We start from the raw sequence: 20,225 nt of genomic DNA on the forward strand, positions 1-20,225 counted from the left end.
AGCTGCAGGGTGCAGTTAAGGAGCAAGCTTTCATTGTGTGATTGAGGATCTGGGTGGGCTAAAGACTATTTTACATCGTTACGGCCCTGGGTATAAGCTTCTGTTTCACATTAACTACGCTTCTGATGGTCATATACCAAATGCCTCACTGTATAAGGATATTAAACACATTGCTATCATCAAGAATAAAATGAATCCGTTTTAGTGAGATTGTATTAAGCCTATTGACTGTTCTCCCTTCCATACCCTTTACCAAATACTGGATGAGGACATTCTTATATCTTGAAAACACCATCAGCTTGGACAGGATATAGGGCATTTTGCAAAGCAGAAATAGGATAGCGAGAAAAAATATTATCTTGACAGTACATTTTTGTACACAGGTTTGCTGTTATACAGTATCTGATGAAGCTAATCCTTCATTACACATATATTCACTTGTCTTCATTCCTTAGGGCTACATTCTTCCATCAGATTTAGAGCGTGGATCTTAGATATGTTAGAGAAATGGATGATTTTCTCAGGCACTGTAAAGTTCATCTGTCTCATGCTCCCTAGACTCCAACTCATACTTTCCGCTGGGTGCTTTGTTATTGGTACTGTGGAGCAAAAGGATCTCAGGGAGGGGTAACAGTTTCATGGAAAAAGAATATTTTTAGTTCCACACCAGCTGAAATTTTGGCTGTTTCAAGTGCAAAATGAGGTGAAATAATTGCTGTGCAATGGTCTCCTCAGATGTGGTGCCAAGAGCCACATCAATGCCTGTGCTGGACTGAGTTGCATTGCTGCAGCCTCCTTGAAGTCATGGCCACAGCTGTACCGCCCACCATCACTAGCCCCTCACAGAGGGCATCCTTCCAGACACAGCAGCTCTGAACCCTGACAGCTGCTGCCCTGGGCACCTAAGGAATATGGTGGCTGGATCAGCAACATTTCCTCATACTAATACCAGCAATGTCTCCATGAAGCCACAAGGCAATGCAGCCTAATGAGATTGTCATGTGAAGGGTGAGGATCTGGATGCTGGTAGAGTTAGCAAAGGCTCATGGGCTTGCTCTGGCCCTTTTCACTTTTCAGGCAAACACAGTTTTCTCAAAGAAACTTTTTAGGAGAGGTCTTTCCCCTGTAAATGCAGTTCAGTTTAAAGACTCTAAAAAAAAGCCAGACAAGGTTGCCCTCGAGCTCTGCCAGTCTGGGATTGAGAAGGAAGCACTCTACCCTCATACATGTTCAAACCTAAATTGTGGACACATGAATTGGCAATGCTGGAGCCAGGTGTTTAAAGTTTGATTGGATTTGGCTTTTCCTGTAGATTTCATAAAGAGCACAAGCTAGTTTCGAATAGTTCAACATTTTTAAAGCTGAAGTAATTTAAATCAAGCATTAGATAGAAGTACATCTGAGCATCTGCCTTTGTAAATAAATTTTGAGACGCACTTTAAAAAAGAAGTTCTGTAGGTGAACATATGCCTTTCCATTGATAAAATCTGGAGGCTCCACATCTTGAATAACTTTGAATGAGGACATATGCATGCCTTTGATGACGAGTTGGTATAAAAGGCATGCAAAGTTAGTAAAACATGATGTGACTTAATAATCACTCTACAACTGGGAGCACTTATTGAGCATAATTGCAGGTTTTGTTCCAGAGAAACAGCAGACTGTGGCTGCCTCCAGGGGCCTAGTAGAGATGAGCCCACCTTCTTGCTAGGAGACTTCTGGCCTCCCAAATCTCACAACAGGCTGTACCTCCACTGCTGACTGGAAATATTATGCAGGAACCTCTGGAGGCATCTTTGCCTTCCTGAGTCTCTCCATGGATTTCTAAGTGGCATGGATGGTTTTGACACAGGAGTCCCAAACAGCAGTACAGGTATGAGTTTAGGTAGCAGCAGGTAAAACACTCCTATTGACCCTGTACTCCCATTTGATGGGACTCCCAGCCTGGCTCTGGCACCATCAGGGCTATAGCAATCCACCACATCCACTTCTTCTATGAGCAAGGGACTCTCCTGGGCATCAAAGCATGATGTCTGGGTAAGGAAAAAAAAAAAATTACCCAGAGCCAGATTATAAGAAAAGAAATGATAGCTGGAGCTGCTTTAGACAGACAGGCAATGCCTCCATGCTCCTGTATTAGACTGGGTCTTCCAGGCACTTACCCAGCCTGTGCTCCATTTCTCTCAAAGGGGAGCCTCTGAATGCACAGTTTGGGGTCTTTTGGCATGCAACAAAACCAGAAGATGCCTTTATACTTTTCTTGTCCCCAAAGGCACTGTCTTTCATGATAGCTATGTGGCAGGTTTGAAGATTTCATCAGTGCACAAAGTAGTCTGCATTTAATTAGCTCTGTTCTTACTAATAAGTCAAACAATAAAACTCAAACAAAGAGAAAAATGAGCAAGCCTTTTCACAATTTTCAAGAACCAACCATGGCTCTAAAACTTGAATTTGTTGACAGCAGACATGTTTATGCATGGTTTCTAGCCATGCTGCACTTCATTGCTGCATCTGTCTCTGCAAGAAGGTCAAGGCATAAAAATTATTGTATGCAATATCCATTATTGAATCTTCACAATAAAGAGCAGATTGATTGTGCTGCTTTTCCTCACAAGGTCATTACTCCAGCAAATACCCTTGGCTTGATTTTCAGGTAATACAACAATATAGATTAACAATTACAAATAAACTGCCTGCCCAGAACAAACAGTGCTCTGCTTAGATAACCAGCTTAGATGATATCTTTGTTCAGTTCTGCTCAGAGTCAGAGGATATAAGAAACATGGAATATGCACATCAGCCTCTTCTTGTCCACCTCTGCCACCCCAAAATTTCAAAGGAGCTTCTCCATTCTAGGATTTTTGTGATTCCTGATAGAGGTCCATTGGAAAAGAGGAGCCATTGTAGTAACAGGTCTCTCCTCAGCGTCATACATCAGTGTCTTGAGCTATTCTTAGTGTTGTTTGGAAAGCATTAAGAGCAATCTGTGAAATTAGACAGGATCTTATCAAAATTATGATGATGTATACACTGCTAGCTAACAAGGTCAGGGTAAAAAAAATACCATTATTTTCAGAGCCATTGGCATGAAGGGTTTCAAGGAAGGGAGGAAAGGAGAGAGGAAGGAAGAGAGTTAAGAGGGAGGAAGAACACTGAAAAGAACAACAAAAAAATATCCAAGATAGAGAATTTCTTTTCCTTTCTTGTTCATTATAGATTAATTTGTCAATAATTATGACACAAAGAAATGAGAAATACTGGGCTGGATTTGAGAAAACTTAGAGTTCAGTGTGCTTTCAGAAACAAGAAGTGAGAAATATGTAACTTTGTTATAAATACAGGAGACAGAAATTCCCAGTCAAGTATCCTTTGCTGATATACCTGAGTGCGAACTCCATGCCCAGCAATGAAACCATGATGATTTATGTCAGCTGAGGGTTTGGACTGGCTGGAGGAATCTGCTGTTACATTCCTTCCACTGCAAAAGTTTTCAGAACTCCACATCTCCTGTGATGCCCATTAGAAACAGTTATTGTCAAACAATTATACTAAGACCTATGCATAGAAAAACACATAAGCTATTGACATGAAAAGAATGCAAGGGAGACATCAGTGAAAATATAATAAGGGTAAGAGCCATTAAATTATTGAATGCTTGTACGGGAAGCTGCAAAGGCAACATAACTTGAATCCTTAGTCTTAGAGGGACCAAATGCATATATGACAGGGAGGAATAATCTTACCTCTGTGTCATGAAGAGGAAGTCATCCAATTTTTTGCACTGCTGACTTCTGCTGTGTGTGGAACAAGGCAACTGGGAGATGCATCAGTCAGCATGAGTGCTTAGTGATCCTGATGTCCTTGCACTGAAGGAGGTGGTAACAAGATGAGCAAGGCACAATTCTTTTTTCCATCCAGGGCAGTAAGACATGAGTTCTGATCGAAACAGGATTTTTCGAGTGGTTTGGGCCTGCATTTGGGGCTAAGGGGCTGTTGAGCAGCAGTTTGCCCTTCCTCCAGGAGACTCCATCAGCAGCATTGCTAAAGCGATGAGAGCACAGACTTCCCACTAAACCTACCTTTTCATCAGACTCAGCACAAAAGCCCCACATGGGCATGGTGAATATTATCTTACACTCTGTACATAGACTACAGTGAGAGCCAAGCATCTCTTCATGAGGTGATCAGATCCTAGTAGCAAGTATTTCATGACTTTAGATCATTGTCATTTGGCAAGGTAGCGGCTCAGGATCAGCACCAGGACCGGTGTGCTTGAGCTGAGAACAGCTGTGAGGTGCTTCATTGTGGCTTCTTTCTGGGACAGGAGGACCTCAACAGACAGTGAGGTCTGGCAGGGTCGCCTTCTCTTGTGCCTGCTCGGAAGGGTGATGTCAGCCATGGGAAATTTAACGAGGGGAGAACAAAACCTTGACTGCCGTTTGGCAAGAGAGCTGCTCTCTGACTGGATGGCAGCAAGCGGCGTGTGCTGGGTCAGGTGACAGAGTGCAGAAGCCTCTGCGGTAGCCTGGGTAAAACATAGTCAGTAGTCAGGTGGAATATGTATATATTAAAAACAAAACAAACAAAAAAACTCCAAACACCCCAAAACCTTAATTTAATTTGCGTGAAAAGATCCAGCCATGGTTACAACTCGACCAAAGGCTACTAGAAAAACAGTGGGTAGCCATCCAGAGCCCTCATACAAGCATCCAGGCTCCGAGCTGCAGAGAGTGCTGGAGCCTAGTACTCAAAATGGAGGGTGATGGAGACAACACCTGTGTTAGGTATGACCAGGTGAATTGTCTGCTTAACCTAGTGGCGGAATTAAATGAAGAAGTGGTAAGACTCAGGACTATAAGGGAATATGAAAGGGAGTTAGACATGTGAGAGTCGGCTTTACAGACCTCCATAGTCAAGGGAGGCAACCCAGGAAGTAGGGGGGACTGGATACAGGTCCCTGTTAGGAGAGGCATGGGGAATCCATCCCAACCCTCTTCACCTCCCCTGTTGTCCTTGCACAACAAGTATGAGGCACTGCAAGTTGAGGGCAATGTGAATGAGAAGGCAGAAGAGGAACCATCTTAGGGGTTGCCTAAAGCAAATCAGTCCCCATCCTGCATCAGGACTAGTACCATAAAGAAAAAGAGGAGGGTAATTGTTGTTGGTCACTCTCTCCTGAGGGGAACAGAGGGCCCTATATGTCATCCTGACACATCCTACAGGGAAGTCTGCTGCCTACCTGGGGGCCAGGTACAGGACATCAAAAGGAGATTACCAAAGCTAATCCAGCCCTCTGACTATTGCCCATTACTGGTAATCCAAGCTGGCAGTGATGAGATTGATAAGAAGGGCACTAGGACAATCAAAAAAGGAATTCAAGGCTCTCAGTCAATTGATTGATTGGGCAGGAGCGCAAGTGGTCTTCTCTTAGTTCCCTCAGTGGCAGGAATGTCTACTGAAAGGAACAGGAGATCCCCCATTATCAACAAATGGCTCAAGGGCTGGTGCCAGCAGGGGAATTTTGGGTTCTTTGATCAAGGGTCAATTTTCAGGGAACCTGATCTGCTGGACCCAGATGGGCTGAATCTATCCAGAAAGGGCAAAAGGACTCTGGCATAAGAGTTGGCAGGGCTCATTGAGAGGGCTTTAAACTATATTTGAAGAGAGTGGGTGACAAAACCAGTCTCTCCAGAGAAGAGACAGAGGGAGGTAAACTAGAGTCTGTGGTGAAACCAGCAGCCCATCTGAAGTGCATATACACCAATGCATGCAGTATGGGTAACAAACAAGAGGAACTGGAAGTCTTGGTACAGCAGGAAAACTACGATGTAATCGCCATTACTGAAACATGGCAGGGTGTTTCACATGACTGCAGCACTGCACTGAATGTTTATAAGCTCTTTGTGTGAGACAGGCGAGGGAGAAGAGGAGGAGGGGTTGCCCTGTGTACTAGGAAATCTCTCGATGCCACAGAACTTGACATTAAGGATGAACAGATCGAGTGGCTATGGGTTAAAATCAGAGGGAAGGATAACAAAACTGACATCCTGGTTGGAGTCTGTTATAGACCACCCAACCAGGATGAAGAGGTAGATGAAGTATTCTACAAGCAGCTGGAGGTCATCTCAAGATAGCCAGCCCTTTTTCTTGTGAGTGACTTTAACCTGCCAGATATCTGCTGGGAACTTAACACGGCGTGAGGAAGCAGTCCAGAAGATTCTTAGAGCACATGGAGGACAGCTTCTTGACACAGCTGTTATGTGAGCCTACCAGGGGTGAGGCCCTGCTTGACCTACTGTTCTCAAATAGAGAAGGGCTGGTGGGGGATGTGATGGTAGGAGGCTGTCTAGGGTGCAGTGATCATGAGATAATGGAGTTTTCAATATTCAGGGAAACAAGGAGGAGCAACAACAAAACCCTTTGGACTTCTGGAGGGCAGACTTCAGCTTATTTAAGCAACTAACCCAGAGAGTACCTTGTGAAACAACACTTAAGAACAAAGGGGTCCAGGATGGTTGGACCTACCTCAAACAGAACTCCTGAAGGCACAGAACAGGCTGTCCCAATGGGCCAAAAGATGAGCCAGCAGGGAAGGTGACCAACCTGGATGGGCAAGCATCTCTTGAAGGAACTAAGTGAAAAAAGAGGGGATATTGCCTTTGGAAAGGGGGAGGTAACTCGAGATAGGTGTAAGGATGCTGTTAGATCATGTAGGAGAAAAATTAGAGAGGCAAAAGCCCAGTTAGAACTTTAACTGGCCACTTCCGTGAAAGACAATAAAAAGCATTTTTATAAATATATTAATGCTAAAAAAAGTGGCAAGAAGAACCTCCACTCTTTATTGGACTTGGAGAGGAAGATTGTAACTAAAGATGAGGAAAAGGCAGAGGAGGCCTTCAGGATAACTGGCCTCCTGAACGGGTTGATGGGGTCAGGGAGCAGTACAGTCCCCCTGAAATCCAGGAGGAAGCAGTTAGAGACTTGCTGAGCCACTTGGATACTCACAGGTCCATGGGACCAGACGGGATCCATCCTCGGGTACTGAGAGAGCTGGCAGATGAGCTCACCAAGCCATCATTTACCACCAGTCCTGGCTCACTGGAGAGGTCCCAGATGACTGGAAGCTGACCAGTGTGATGCCCATCCACAAGAAGGGTTGGAAGGAGGAGCTGGGGAATTACAAGTCTGTCAGCCTGACCTCAGTGCCAGGCAAGATTGTGGAGCAGATCATCTGGGGGCAATCACAGCGCACCTGCAGGATGGCCAAGGGATCAGGTCCAGCCAACACGGATTCAGGAGGGACAGGTCCTGCCTGACCAACCTGATCTCCTTTTATGACCAGGTGACCTGCCTGGTGGACGTGGGGCAAGCTGTGGATGTAGTCTATCTGGACTTCAGCAAGGCCTTTGACACCATTCCCCATAGCAAACTCCTGGCCAAGCTGTCAGCCCATGGCTTGGACAGCAGCACTCTGTGCTGGGTTAGGAACTGGCTGGAGGGCTGAGCCCAGAGAGTGGTGGTGAATGGTGCCACTGCCAGCTGGAGGCCAGTCACTAGTGGTGTCCCCCAGGGATCAGTGCTGGGCCCAATTCTGTTTAATATCTTTATTGATGATCTGGATGAGGAGTTAGAGTCCACCATTAGGAAGTTTGCAGACAACACCAAGTTGGGAGCAGGTGTTGATCTGCTGGAGGGTAGGATGGCTCTGCAGAGGGACCTTGCCAGGCTGGACAGAGAGCAGAGTCCAACAGGATGGCATTTAACAAAGGGACACAGTCTCAAGTTGTGCCAGGGGGGGTATAGACTGGATATTAGGAGGAAGTTCTTCACAGACAGAGTGATTTGTCATTGGAATGGGCTGCCCAGGGAGATGGTGGAGTCGCCATCACTGGAGATGTTCGAGAGAAGACTGGATGAGGCACTTAGTGACATGGTCTAGTTGATTGGTTAGGGCTGGGTGATAGGTTGGACTGGATGATCTTGGAGGTCTCTTCCAACCTGGTTGATTCTATGATTCTATGGTAAGTCCAAGCGCCAGGCTGTTGGCCACAACAACCCCGTGCAGCACTACAGGCTGGGGTCAGAGTGGCTGAAGAGCAGCCAGGCAGAAAGGGACCTGGGGGTGCTGGTTGATAGTAGGCTGAACATGAGCCAGCAGTGTGCCCAGGTGGCCAAGAAGGCCAATGGCATCCTGGTCTGCATCAGAAATAGTGTAGCCAGCAGGAGCAGGGAAGTCATTCTGCCCTTATACTCAACACTGGTTAGACCACAGCTTGAGTACTGTGTCCAGTCCTAGGCTCCTCAATTTAAGGACATTGAGATACTGGAATGTGTCCAGAGAAAGGCAATGAGGCTGGTGAGAGGTCTCAAGCACAAGCCCTATGAGGAGAGGTTGAGGTGAGGGAGCCTGGAGAAGAAGAGGCTCAGGGGAATCCTTACTGCTCGCTACAACTACCTGAAAGGAGGTTGTAGACAGGTGGTGGTTAGTCTCTTCTCCCAGGCAACCAGCAACAGAACAAGGAGACACAGTCTCAAGTTGCACCAGAGGAATTTTAGGCTCAAGGTGAGGAGAATGTTCTGCATAGAAAGAGTAACTGGCCACTGGAATGTGCTGCCCAAGGAGGTGGTGGAGTCACTGTTCCTGGAGGTGTTCAAAAAAAGATTAAATGTGGCACTTGGAGCCATGGTTTAGTTGTCAGGAAGTGTTAGGTATTAGCTAAGAGGTTGGACTTGATGATCTCTGAGGTCGATTCTGTAATTCTGTGGTTGAGGTTCCATTATTGTTCACTAAAATTCAAACAACAGAGTCTAAACAGAGAGTTTCTGTTGTAGGAATACAGTAGGGTCATGATCCCATAGGTTGGGAGGGATTGGCTAAGCCCAGGCCCTGTGCACAGACTGTGGGTTCTGGCTGGCACAACATTCATTAAATAAGCACTGCTAGAAACCCTGACATGCAGCTTCTTTTTCAGCCATCCTTGGAGGAGACAACCAACAAGAGTAAACTCATCCAACAGCTCTCTCTGCCTCTATCATAGACATTGGTAAAGGGATTCAGAGACCCAAAGAGAGACTTCAGTAACCTAAAAGAGAGGCATATAATAAAATCAGATCAGTCGGACTCCTTTCACAATGCACAAAGGGAGACAAGTACATGAGCCTTGAAAGTCTGCTGTGGTATTCACTCTTCAGAGGGGGCTTCCACTGATGACAGCAGGGCCTGAATGAGAGATGCAGAACAGGTGCCCTATCTTATTTTATACAGATAATATATTATTAAATAAATTTTCTGTCCCTCTCATGTTTCAGTTCCCCAGAAATAAATGTGAAGCTCATTGAAATTGGGATAATTCCCATGATTTCTGAATCAAGCCCAACATGGGAAGTTACAGCCAATGTTCGAAGAAAAGAAACTTTAGGAGAGGACACAGGTGACTCCAGGTGTTGCTCAGCTTCCTATTCATAAATTATTTTCAAGTTTAGGGGCAGCATGAAAGGCATATAAACATTGGTATCGCAACAAAAGGCAAAGCCATTTCTAATGAAGAAGTAATTTGTTGTACTCATATCAACCTCTATAAGTCCACAGCACAGTTAGAAACCCTTCTACTGGACGAGGCCAAGAAACACACTTTCCTGGATCACCTGGAAATCAGCGAGCTTAGCTTTAAAAATTATAGCTCTCGAGGGACCACAAAGTTAAAGGGTTGCCAAATGCTTCTAATGCTCCAGAAGGCAACAGTTAAGCTTTGAGCAAGGCCTCACTGCAGCTTAATGTACTGCTTCATTCATCTTACATTTGGTGGCACATACTCACTCCCCTGGGCATGAGCAAGAGAAGCTGAGGAATAATGCAACCCATCAACTCCATATGAGTTTTTCTGCCCCTGGCAAAGGTGGTGCAGACTTCCTGGAAATGTAATAGTTGCACAGGAATACCCAACTACTTAGCAAATAACACATGCCTCAATATGAAAAACGAGGAGATTCATTCCATTTTACTGCAGAGGCAATTTCAAACCAGCTGCTCTGTTGGAAGGCGAATGGGGATGTGTCTTCCCATTTTCGTCTTTGCCAGCATGTAAAAATGCTGCGCCTGTACTCCATGTTGCCAGCTACTGCACAAACAAAAGACAGCCCTAACAGGCAAACAAACTGCCAGACAAGCAGCAGCAGCTACGCTGATTCCACAAAGAAAGGCTGCACGTCAGCCTGCTGGGTGGGATGCTGGGCTTACCATCAGCCTTTTTGCTCTTGTTCACAAGAAGAGGTGTGAAGGCAGATTGGGAAGAGGAGAAATGAGATAACTTTGCAGGTGTTTATAGGGAGCTACTCCAGTGGAAGAGGAAGTGTGGGATAAAATCTGAACCCTCCAGCCTCATACATAATGGGACCTGAGGATCATGTAACCAGCACCGGTTCATTCCCACAGGCATACTGTGGCTCTCTGGTGTAGTAAAGAGCACAGCCCCAAGGCAGGATGATGTGGGTTAAGCATAGGGTGCTGTGCCTTAACGTGCAATTTCTCAGCTTTTGTGATGGGATTTAACCTTTGCTGTAAGCTTTTATGTTAGGGAGTTCTTTTGTCTAATGAGTTTTCAGTGTGTCTGTGTTCCTTGCCAGGTCTATACACGCACATACATACGCTCACATACTGCAGCTCATCCTCCAATCAGAAAACCTATTCAAACACTTCTCAGAAGGACTGAGAATAGAAACAGGAGACAAAGCACTCAAAACAGAAGGCAAGTGGTCACTATGGCCCAATACTGCAACAGCAGAGAGAGCAGTCTTGAGTGGTTTAACCAGCATGTGCTGTTGAATTAATAACCAGCATGTGCTGTTGAATTAATGACCAGCCCTTGTAGGCTATGCTCTCTGTGATCTGGAGTCTTCTTTTCTTGATGGCTGCTAGTACAGTTGCAGCCAATAAAAAGTCATTTCCAGAAATACGCAGAGTTCACTGGGACCATTGGCCAACACTTGGAAAAGGAAGGTTTGATTTCTAGATCAGCTCTTGTAAATCATCACTGGTAGGGGACACAAAAACAAAGGAAATATCAGGCACCACTCTATTCAGACAGCCTGTGATGCTCTTCATTTATGCTCTGTCTTGCTTAAAAGTTCAAGAGATACTGCAGCTTAACTTCCCCTGTCTGGAATTCATCCCTGCTTATAGCAGAGTCACAGGGTGAGCTGTTAGACATGCACGGGCAAGCACAAACTGTTACTGCATGAGAATCAGCCCACATTACTGTCCTTGAAGAACCAAAGTCTGGGTGCAGGATGCACTTTCTTACTATGTCCAGGGGGGGTTCTGTTTACTAACTGGCCAGAGGGTCAACAGCTCAATTTTTCTTGATTTTCTAGTGTTGAGAATTTGCCTTTACTGCCCTTCATTCAGCTGTATCCACAGAAGTATAATGTAAAGGAGAAATCACAACACAGAAGCTCCAAAATCCCCAGAAAGGGCATTTTGAATTTGTATGTGCATGCTCAGAGGCACCGTAATGTGTTTGAAGAAAGAATTACTTCCTCCCAAATAATAGGACAGTTGTGAAATTATTTTTGCAAGCTTTACTTTTTTGATACATCTAATTAGATGCAGCACTGTACTTGCAATCCAACGTGAGGAAGAAGTTCTTCACCATGAGAGTGGTGAGAGCTTGGAATGGGTTGTGCAGGAGGTGGTTGAGGCCTCATCCCTGGAGGTGTTTAAGGCCAGGCTGGATGAGGCTCTGGCCAGCCTGATCTAGTGTGAGGTGCTCCTGCCAATGGCAGGGGGGTTGGAACTGGATGATCCTTGTGGTCCCTTCCAACCCTGACTGATTCTATGATTTACCATGTGAGAACACTTTCCAGTGATTTGGAGATGAGTCATGTCATAACTTCAAACAGTGACACCTTTTGCTTCCTGTATGCTTGCATTGCTATATTAACACATCATCTCCCTTGTTCTTTGTAGCTGCTGAAGCCTCATGGAGCGGAGTTGTGCAGTGCTTTCTCACTGAGATCTAACTTCTGTTCTTTACACTTACATTCTCTCTTAAAATTTAAGTGAAGAATTAGTAAATAAGGCTGCTTGCTTATTTACAGTGACTTTCCCTCCATAAATGATTGTTGTCCCACATAGGTCAGCCTCAGTGTCACAGGCAATGGGGCTGAGCATTACAATGCTATTGGAACCCAGGAACTGTGTGCTGGTGCTTGTTTTGGTACAGTAACTTCCCTTCCTCCACTGCATCAAGTTCTCTGTGGCTTTCAAAGCAAAATAAAATGTTCTCTTGGGATTCCCCCTCTCCAGGAACTGAAACACCCTCAGAATACCTGATTATGTGTCATCTTACCCCAACTGCATGACCTCTTTATACATTACAAAAATGTAAGGAAAATATCAGCACAAATAGTGAGCAATGCAAGAGCTCTTTGAAAACCAACCTCATTTTGTAAACTCGTTTCCCAGTTTGATGTTTCAATATGGATTCTTTGAATTCAGGTGTGTTTAAAGTGAAGAAAAATAAACTGCAAAACCAAAGGATATGTGCATTTTAAGCAAATGAATTATTTTATCTTAGCATGATTTATTATTTTCATGCCTCGCTGTTCAACATGCTGCTGAATCTGCAGCTCCCAATACTGTGGCTGATGAAGTGATTGCCCAGCATACAGCTCCAAGTAAGGAAGCACAGCATGCAAATACAGTAAGAAAACTCATTAATCCCCCCAGCATCTGCCACTGAAGTCACATCACAGGAGGTAATTAAGGCAAAGGGTCAAAGATCTTCATCCTTTTTCGAATTGTGAGACACCTGCAGATACATTTTCAACTCTTTCTACTAAGACAAGGAGGTGAAGTACCCTGTTTTAAAGCTTTACTACACGTGTTTCCAGTGCTAGCAAGACTATGTATGACTGATAAGAGTTTTCTGAGTTGCCTGGGGAAGGAAAAATGCACAGATCAGTGACATTTGCATGGGACCATGCGACTCAGTCTTTTAAACATTATGGAAAATCACAGTCTTTCTTTCCATCTATAGTAAATTCAACCTCCATCTCAAGAGAGGATGAGACTGAAGGACAAGCACAAGATCCTAAGTAACACAAGAGACATTTTTGGCTGGCTGGGTGAAAATCATCAAAAAAGGAGAAAAGACATGAAGACAGAAAGCAAAAGCAAGGAACAGCTAAGGAATTCAAACTCCAGTCATTCCTTCCACCAAGGGAAATGAGATAGTTTTTATTTTGTCACGTAACAATATGTAAACTAATCTAACTAGCTGAAAAGCATGCTTCTATTGTAGTCAAAAGATTTCCTTTCATAAAATTAAAGAATAATATTTAGAGAAACACTCACAAAGACAGCAGATTGTTTTTCCATCTCATTTAGGTTGTGATTTGCCATTCATTTACAGATACAAATGATGGAGTTTTTATATAATTTTTTTTAAATTAATAATATGCTTTGAAACATGAAAATATGTTAAAATACACAATTTTTTTTCAATACTGGAGAGACAAAATATTTTTTGCAATTTTTTTCCTAGCTGTTTTTTAAACTATTTGTGTTCTAATCTCCTCCAGTGCTTCTGCATTTGTTAATAACTATTCACTGCTGATTATGAGCAGAGTTGTGTTACTTTGTTTAACCCACTTCAAATTCTTTATCATAAAAAAAGCCATCTCTATTTTGTTGACCAAGAAAGAATGTAATTTTTTTTTTTCAGATGACTGTGTGAAAATTGGTTAAATGATCCTCAAGCCAGGGTGTACCCATGTATGTGTCAGAGAAACAGCACAGACTTTCTGCAGTGTCACACACACAGTTATTTCTGGAGTGATACACCGATGATCTATTGACGCTGTTCACGTTTGCATCAAATTCAGAGAGCAGGATTGTGACCTAATGTTACTTTTCAGACACAAAAATCATAATCTGTGCCACTGAAATTATCAAACCACATTCAAATGAAGGATGGAAAACTGAGATGAGGGTTTATATTTATAATTAAGCTTGATGAAAGTTTTAATGATGTCGAGTTAAATGTCCAATTCTGTCATCTTCTTTATGGACATATTCAGATGTTCCAGATGCACTTTGAGATTTGCATTCTCTGCCTATATATTCCTGTCAATTACAGCACAAATTGCTGTTTGGTGAGATTTATTATCATGTTGTATCATTCAGGCTCAGATAGTGAAGAATTACAACCTTACAAGCTATTATGAAATGGATTTCCACTCATTAGGGTAAATTGTTTTCAGGAAGATCAATTACTTCTTGTGAGTTTTCAGTGTCAATTCAAACCTCAGCCAAAGTTTGGCATCATGCTTATGGGGATATACATCAAACCTGGAATCAGAGAGGAGTATGAATGACAGGTGCTCAACTGCAATGTTGGGATCATCTCCTCTGTGTTGAAAACCGCTTTAGAACAGCTGCTCTCATCTGAGCCTTTCTCTACATTGTCAGGAGAGCACCAGAATAAAAGGGCTCAAAGAGGTTATGCAGCTTTTGAGCCTTTAGAGACAAAGATGGAAGCTTAGTGATTTGCATATAACTTGTTTTGACAAACACATGTTGCATATCTTCAGAATAGAGCTTCTCAGGAAAGACGGGAAAAAAAAAAGGACCAAGTGTTTTTATTGCTGGAAACGTCAGCTGACAATGTCAAAATCTTCCCTGAATGGCTAGTTTTAGAAACAGCTCTGGCAGACCACAGGCCTGGATGAATCCTGCCCTGTTTTCCCAATCTTCTGCTCCCTCCCAGGATGAATGATAGCCTCATCCAAAACCAGACAAAATCCAAATCCATGCAAAACCTACTCTGGAATACTGAAATCTCCTGACAATGGGATTAACCTGTCAGCTCAGCTTCCACTGTTTGATCTACTCTAGCAAGGAGTGCTTGGGTAAAAGCTTTAAATTGTAATTCATATATGAGCCCCACTGAGCTCGGTCTCTGGGTTTAGGGGAGTGCTTTCTGTTCCCTGTTGTTGCTAGCATAAGCAAACACACTGTCGTAAGTCAGGTGTCTAGAGTGCACATGGCAGAGGTGCCTAAGGACATCTCTGAGCCTTATGTCCTTTCTGGGTGCCTCTAGGAAGAGCTTTTGCATTGTCCTACTAGGACTTCTCATTTTCCCAGACAGCTACCGCAGGAGCTCCCAACAGGGAGAGGGTCAACAGTTTGGATATTCCTGTGTCTGAGATGCATTCTTATAAGCAGGCACTCTGTACCTTACCTAGATCCCAAGACACATTCAACAAAGGAAGTGGGAGCATTAGATGGGCTTCACTCCCTTCTGTTGCCCATCATCTCAGGGAGTGGCAATGTGCAGGTAGCTCTCACAACATCCATAATATTCACATAGGTCTTTGGCATCATTTACTTAATTTTACAATTGAGGGAAAGCACCATTTGAGATCTGAAGTGAGGTTTTCTCCAAGGTCATCCACACACCAGTGGCAGAGCTCCTGGTCCCCTGAATCCCAGGAAAGGAGAGCCTATCTCCCCTCCAAACCAATTCAGTGCAGACACTCAAGCCCTGCTCAGTCTGTCTGGGTTGCAAAGGGCAGAGGACAAAGAAGAGATCTGCAAATTCAAGCTTTCTATATCTCTGCGGTGAGACTTGTGCCTGTGTAAGCTTTCTTAAAGGGATCATAATCTAATAGAAAGGAACAAAAAGGCTGATCTGGCTGCTGCTGCAATATGATAACCCCAAAACAATTAGGTATCTATCCACTCTTCTTTGTTGAAAGCATGAATAGCGCAGTGGAGCACATAGCCTCAGATAGCTGCAAAAATGAATTGCCTACTTTGGCAGATCTTTTATTTAAATCCTGCAAGTGGTAAGAAGCAATTTTAATAAAAAATTCTATGCATAGACAAGTTGCTGCTTTTCATTTGAGAAGTGGCAAAGTGAAGAGTTTTCTTTATTTTTACTAATTTCCAATTAGATGCAGATGTGATTTCAATGTTAATTATGCCCCCCACTGTCTCTATGCTCCAGTGAAATGTGACTCCCTGATGTTTCTCATTGTCTTTTGTTTACAATTATAAGAAGTTGATGGAAATCATCTGGGTTTTGCTTCTGTACTGCTGTGGGATTTGTACAGCAGGAACCTGTCAAACTCGTGACCTCTAGAACAAGGAATTATGACCAATTCAGGCTGGTAATCCTGGCATTGGGCTGTTTCTTTCTCACCAGCTGCATATCTGTAATGAAACAGTTCCTGAATCATGGAAGGATGATTTCAGAGTTAAGGGTAAACAGTAGGATATTCATGAGTGCACTCTGATGCCCAATTTTGCTAAATGTTATCTTGCTTAAGGCTCCACTTTCTTGTTCCTACATTTTCTTTTGGAAAAAAAAAAAAAAACAACAGAAACAAAACCAAACCAACAACAACAAAACACACAAAAGAAAACCAAAAAAAGAGAGAGAGAGAGAGATAATACACATGTGCTATGAGCAGGATTTCATTTATGTTTCCAAAGCTTTGGGACAAGCTGGAGACAAGGGTTCTCTCAACACCCACACACTATCTCCAGAACCAGGATCCACTAAATAAAAATGACTGTAGCATCATTTGCTGGTGGTCTGTTCATGCTATTGCCCAGACTGGACCATCTGTGAACATATTTGCCTTTACTGGAACTGTATATATGTATATAATGATTGTGTGTATCAATCACATATCTTATGGACAAGAACAGTTTACATTTTAGGAACATTTAATTAAGGCCTGGGCAACTTGTATATACACATGCAACTGCAATCATTGTACTGGCAATGCAAACATCACCAGGAAAAAAACATCTGGATTTTAATGCTATGTAGAAACCATCAGACAGATACAGCTCTCTACCTAATGGGCTAATTCAATTAATTCTATTACTTTGAAGTGAAATATGTGGTAAAATTAACAAGTGCCAGATGGCCTTCTGCACAGAGGAACAAGAGAAAGTTTTTTCCCCAGTTCCCAAGTATTTTTATTCTACTTTTCCTAAAATCCTACCTTTTTTCTATAGTCCCCAGTTCCTCCACTATTCCCAGTGTGTTCCTCCTCCCAGCTAGGGCTCTTAGCTGGGTTGAGGGACTGCACACAGTAGTGACAATGGCGCTGTTGATGCCAAAGCTGCAGAGCCAACACATATGATGCTGGTCCAGGTGACAGTTGCTCCTCTGGAGGGATGAGAGGTCCGGTTAGAGCTATGTGATGCCAGCAGGCCTTTATTCACTTTGCTCTTGCACTTTCAAAATACAGTTGGGAATTTAGTGTCTCAGAGCTATTACTAATTGCCTTATCAAATGTAGCTAAAAAAAATCTAAGGAGATTAAAAGGCAGAACTGTATGGAGATCTGTTGTTTTATCTGCATGGCAGGTGAAGGGAGATATTAGGTGACCCATGAATTCTTGTGATTTTTCTCTGAGTTAGCTCCCTTAGATTCTCCATTACCATGTCAGAAGTTGACACAGATTATTGTCACATGTACATGCCCACATTACCAGCTCAGCCTGCTTCCTGCACTCAGAGCACTTGTAGTCTGTGCCAAACAAGGTATCCATCCAAGGTTCTGGTTCTGTGCCCAGGAACAGGCTTATGGCTCGTTTGAGGGCACAGAACATGGACACCAAAGCAGAGCTACATCATCTGCATGGAAGTCGACCCCCCAAAACAAGGCTGAGGCTTCAGCATGTTGCTGCATGGAAAGTGTATCCTGACATTTAGTCTGCTGCTTGTCCACCTTGTGGTACAAACCTGTTTGTATGAAGTCCAGCAAGGGGAAAAACTGGGAGGTTAGACACCAGGATTGGCTAGTGGAAATGTATCTCACCTCAGAATCATTTGCCACCCCTGAGTGATCATAGCTACTTTAGGGAAAGTATTAATAAAAACTGATAATAAGAATGATGGTATTACTAGCTGCACTTCATAGCTTCAGCTGGGAGCACAAATAGCCAGTTTGGCTATGAAAGTCAGAACTGGATAAAACTTGCTAGAGTTCCAGCTTACTGGAAAAATGTGACAGTGTTTGAAAGTAGACAGACATTCACATGACTCTCTCTTCTGGCACATTTTTCCTTCAGAAGAAAACAGGGACTGAGTCAACATTGTGAATGAATCACTTCAAATCACTAGAGGGTAAATCTGAAAATACAGCAACTTCATGTTGCAACTTGCAATCATCCACACTTTTCCCCTGCTAACCCCCTTGAGACTGGAGGTATAATCCTTAAATTCACTGCAGTTTCACACTGGTAGTATGAGATTCACTTTATTGAATATTTGAGATTAAAGCTACGGTAAATAGGAGGAGAAAATCAAACACATGCCACATTAAACATACTAATGTGCAAATATTTTATTTAATTTTTCCATGAACCATTTCACATGTGATAGACATTTTTCACAACCTGAAGGTTATGGGTGTACATTTCTGACAAATCTACAGTTCTGTGCTGCCCTCCTACAGTTAATAGTCATGAGTGACCAGTTAAATGCAACCACAAAATCAGTAGTGTCCTTGCTGTTTCATGCCTCACAAAGTTAGATTTGAGGTATCTTCCATCTCAGAAAGAGCACAGCAAAACTGGGACTCTTCAGCTGTACCCTTTGAAGTCTGCAGGGTAGAACGCAGAATAAAAAAGGCAACTAGAAAAATCAGTTTTGTTAAAACCAGCTCTCTGCTGTTGGTAACAATTACAAATATGTGGCATTTGAGGGAAAAGTGAGTTCCAGTAGCTCAAGTATTAACCCCTGCTGCTGCATCCACCTGCTGCTGCCCTCCTTCAGGCTTTTTCACATGCTGTTGGCTTGGTTCTTTCCTCTTCATCCCCAGCACCAGCTGGCAGCCTGATGTGACCCTCTCTTGCCCTGTATGCCTTTCCATTTGAAAAACATGTCCCTTTTCAGTTTGGAAGCAACAACATAGGAGCTGTTCACATCAGAGATGTGGCTTGAGTTCCAGTTCTGATGTTCTATCATCTTCAGGTTGAACCTCTCCCCAGTTTTGGGGGTCTCTTGTGTTGCCTGACACAAGCATCCAGCCACTCAGGCAAAGCCATCTGCTGAAGTCTATGGGCAAGCCTCACAAAGTCACATAAATTGTAAGAGGAGACAAAGCTCCACCAAATTCCTTTTATGAACATACATGAAACAGTAGGGCAGAGGCACCCTCTTTCAGTGGTGAGTGGGTTTGCAAACCCAGGCCATGCCTCCACATAGGCATCTGAGCACCAGGAGTGCTCTAGGTCTCTGCTCACGGTGTGCAGCCTGCTCCCAACCAGCACAAAGTAAGAAAGATAGCCCAAGGTCAAACAGCAGCCCAGTGGCACATCCGGTATGCCAGATCTCCAAAGTCATGCAATAATCTTTTATTCACTAGATAGTATTGCCTCCCTAAAGCCAATATAATGATGTTCACTAATGAGGTTGTTAGGTTTAATTAAAGCTGGTAGAGTACATTACGTAGCAGGAATGAAATTATTGTTTCATTATTGTGTATTATAATAATTACAGAGTAGCTAGACTGCTGCATTAATCACAGAAAAAGACTACCCAGATTCTGTATCCTATACATTGTTAGACACATCCCATAGGAATTGTAAGGGACAAAAGAACTGATGTTCTGCATGTCATGTTGAAATATTTGCTCAAAATCTTCTGACTATCACTATATTTCAATGGCACAAATGTAGGGTCCTTTGCCTGCAAATACATAACCCAGGAGTGCAGCTCAGAATGGGATCCACCTGGCTGTATTGCAGCTCTCTGGAAAAGGACCCTGGCGTCATCAAGCTCAGCATGAGCAAACAATGTGCTGCAGCAGCAAAGCAAGTCAACAGACTGCTAGGTTGCATCAACAAGGGCATTACCAGCAGAGATAAACAAGTTGTTATCCCACTCCGCTCGGCACTTGGCAGGCCACACCTGGAGTACTGTGTGTAGTTTTAGTCCCTTCTATACAAAAAAGAGATGTGGACAGGCTGGAAGGCGTCCAGAGAAGGGCCATGAGAATGAACATAGGACTGGTAGATCTTCCAAATGAGGAAAGGCTGAGAGAAATTGATTTGTCCAGCCATGAGAAGAGAAGGTTTAAGGGAAACCTTTTTACCATGTGCCAGTACATAAAGGGTGGCCTGAGTCTCCAACTTGTTACTGAGGGTTTGTCGTGCTCTATCTACTGACATATGATAAAATATTGAGGGTGGGGAGACTT

The sequence above is a fragment of the Indicator indicator genome, chromosome 2, assembly GCF_027791375.1.
Source record: "Indicator indicator isolate 239-I01 chromosome 2, UM_Iind_1.1, whole genome shotgun sequence".
NCBI lineage: Eukaryota > Metazoa > Chordata > Aves > Piciformes > Indicatoridae > Indicator > Indicator indicator.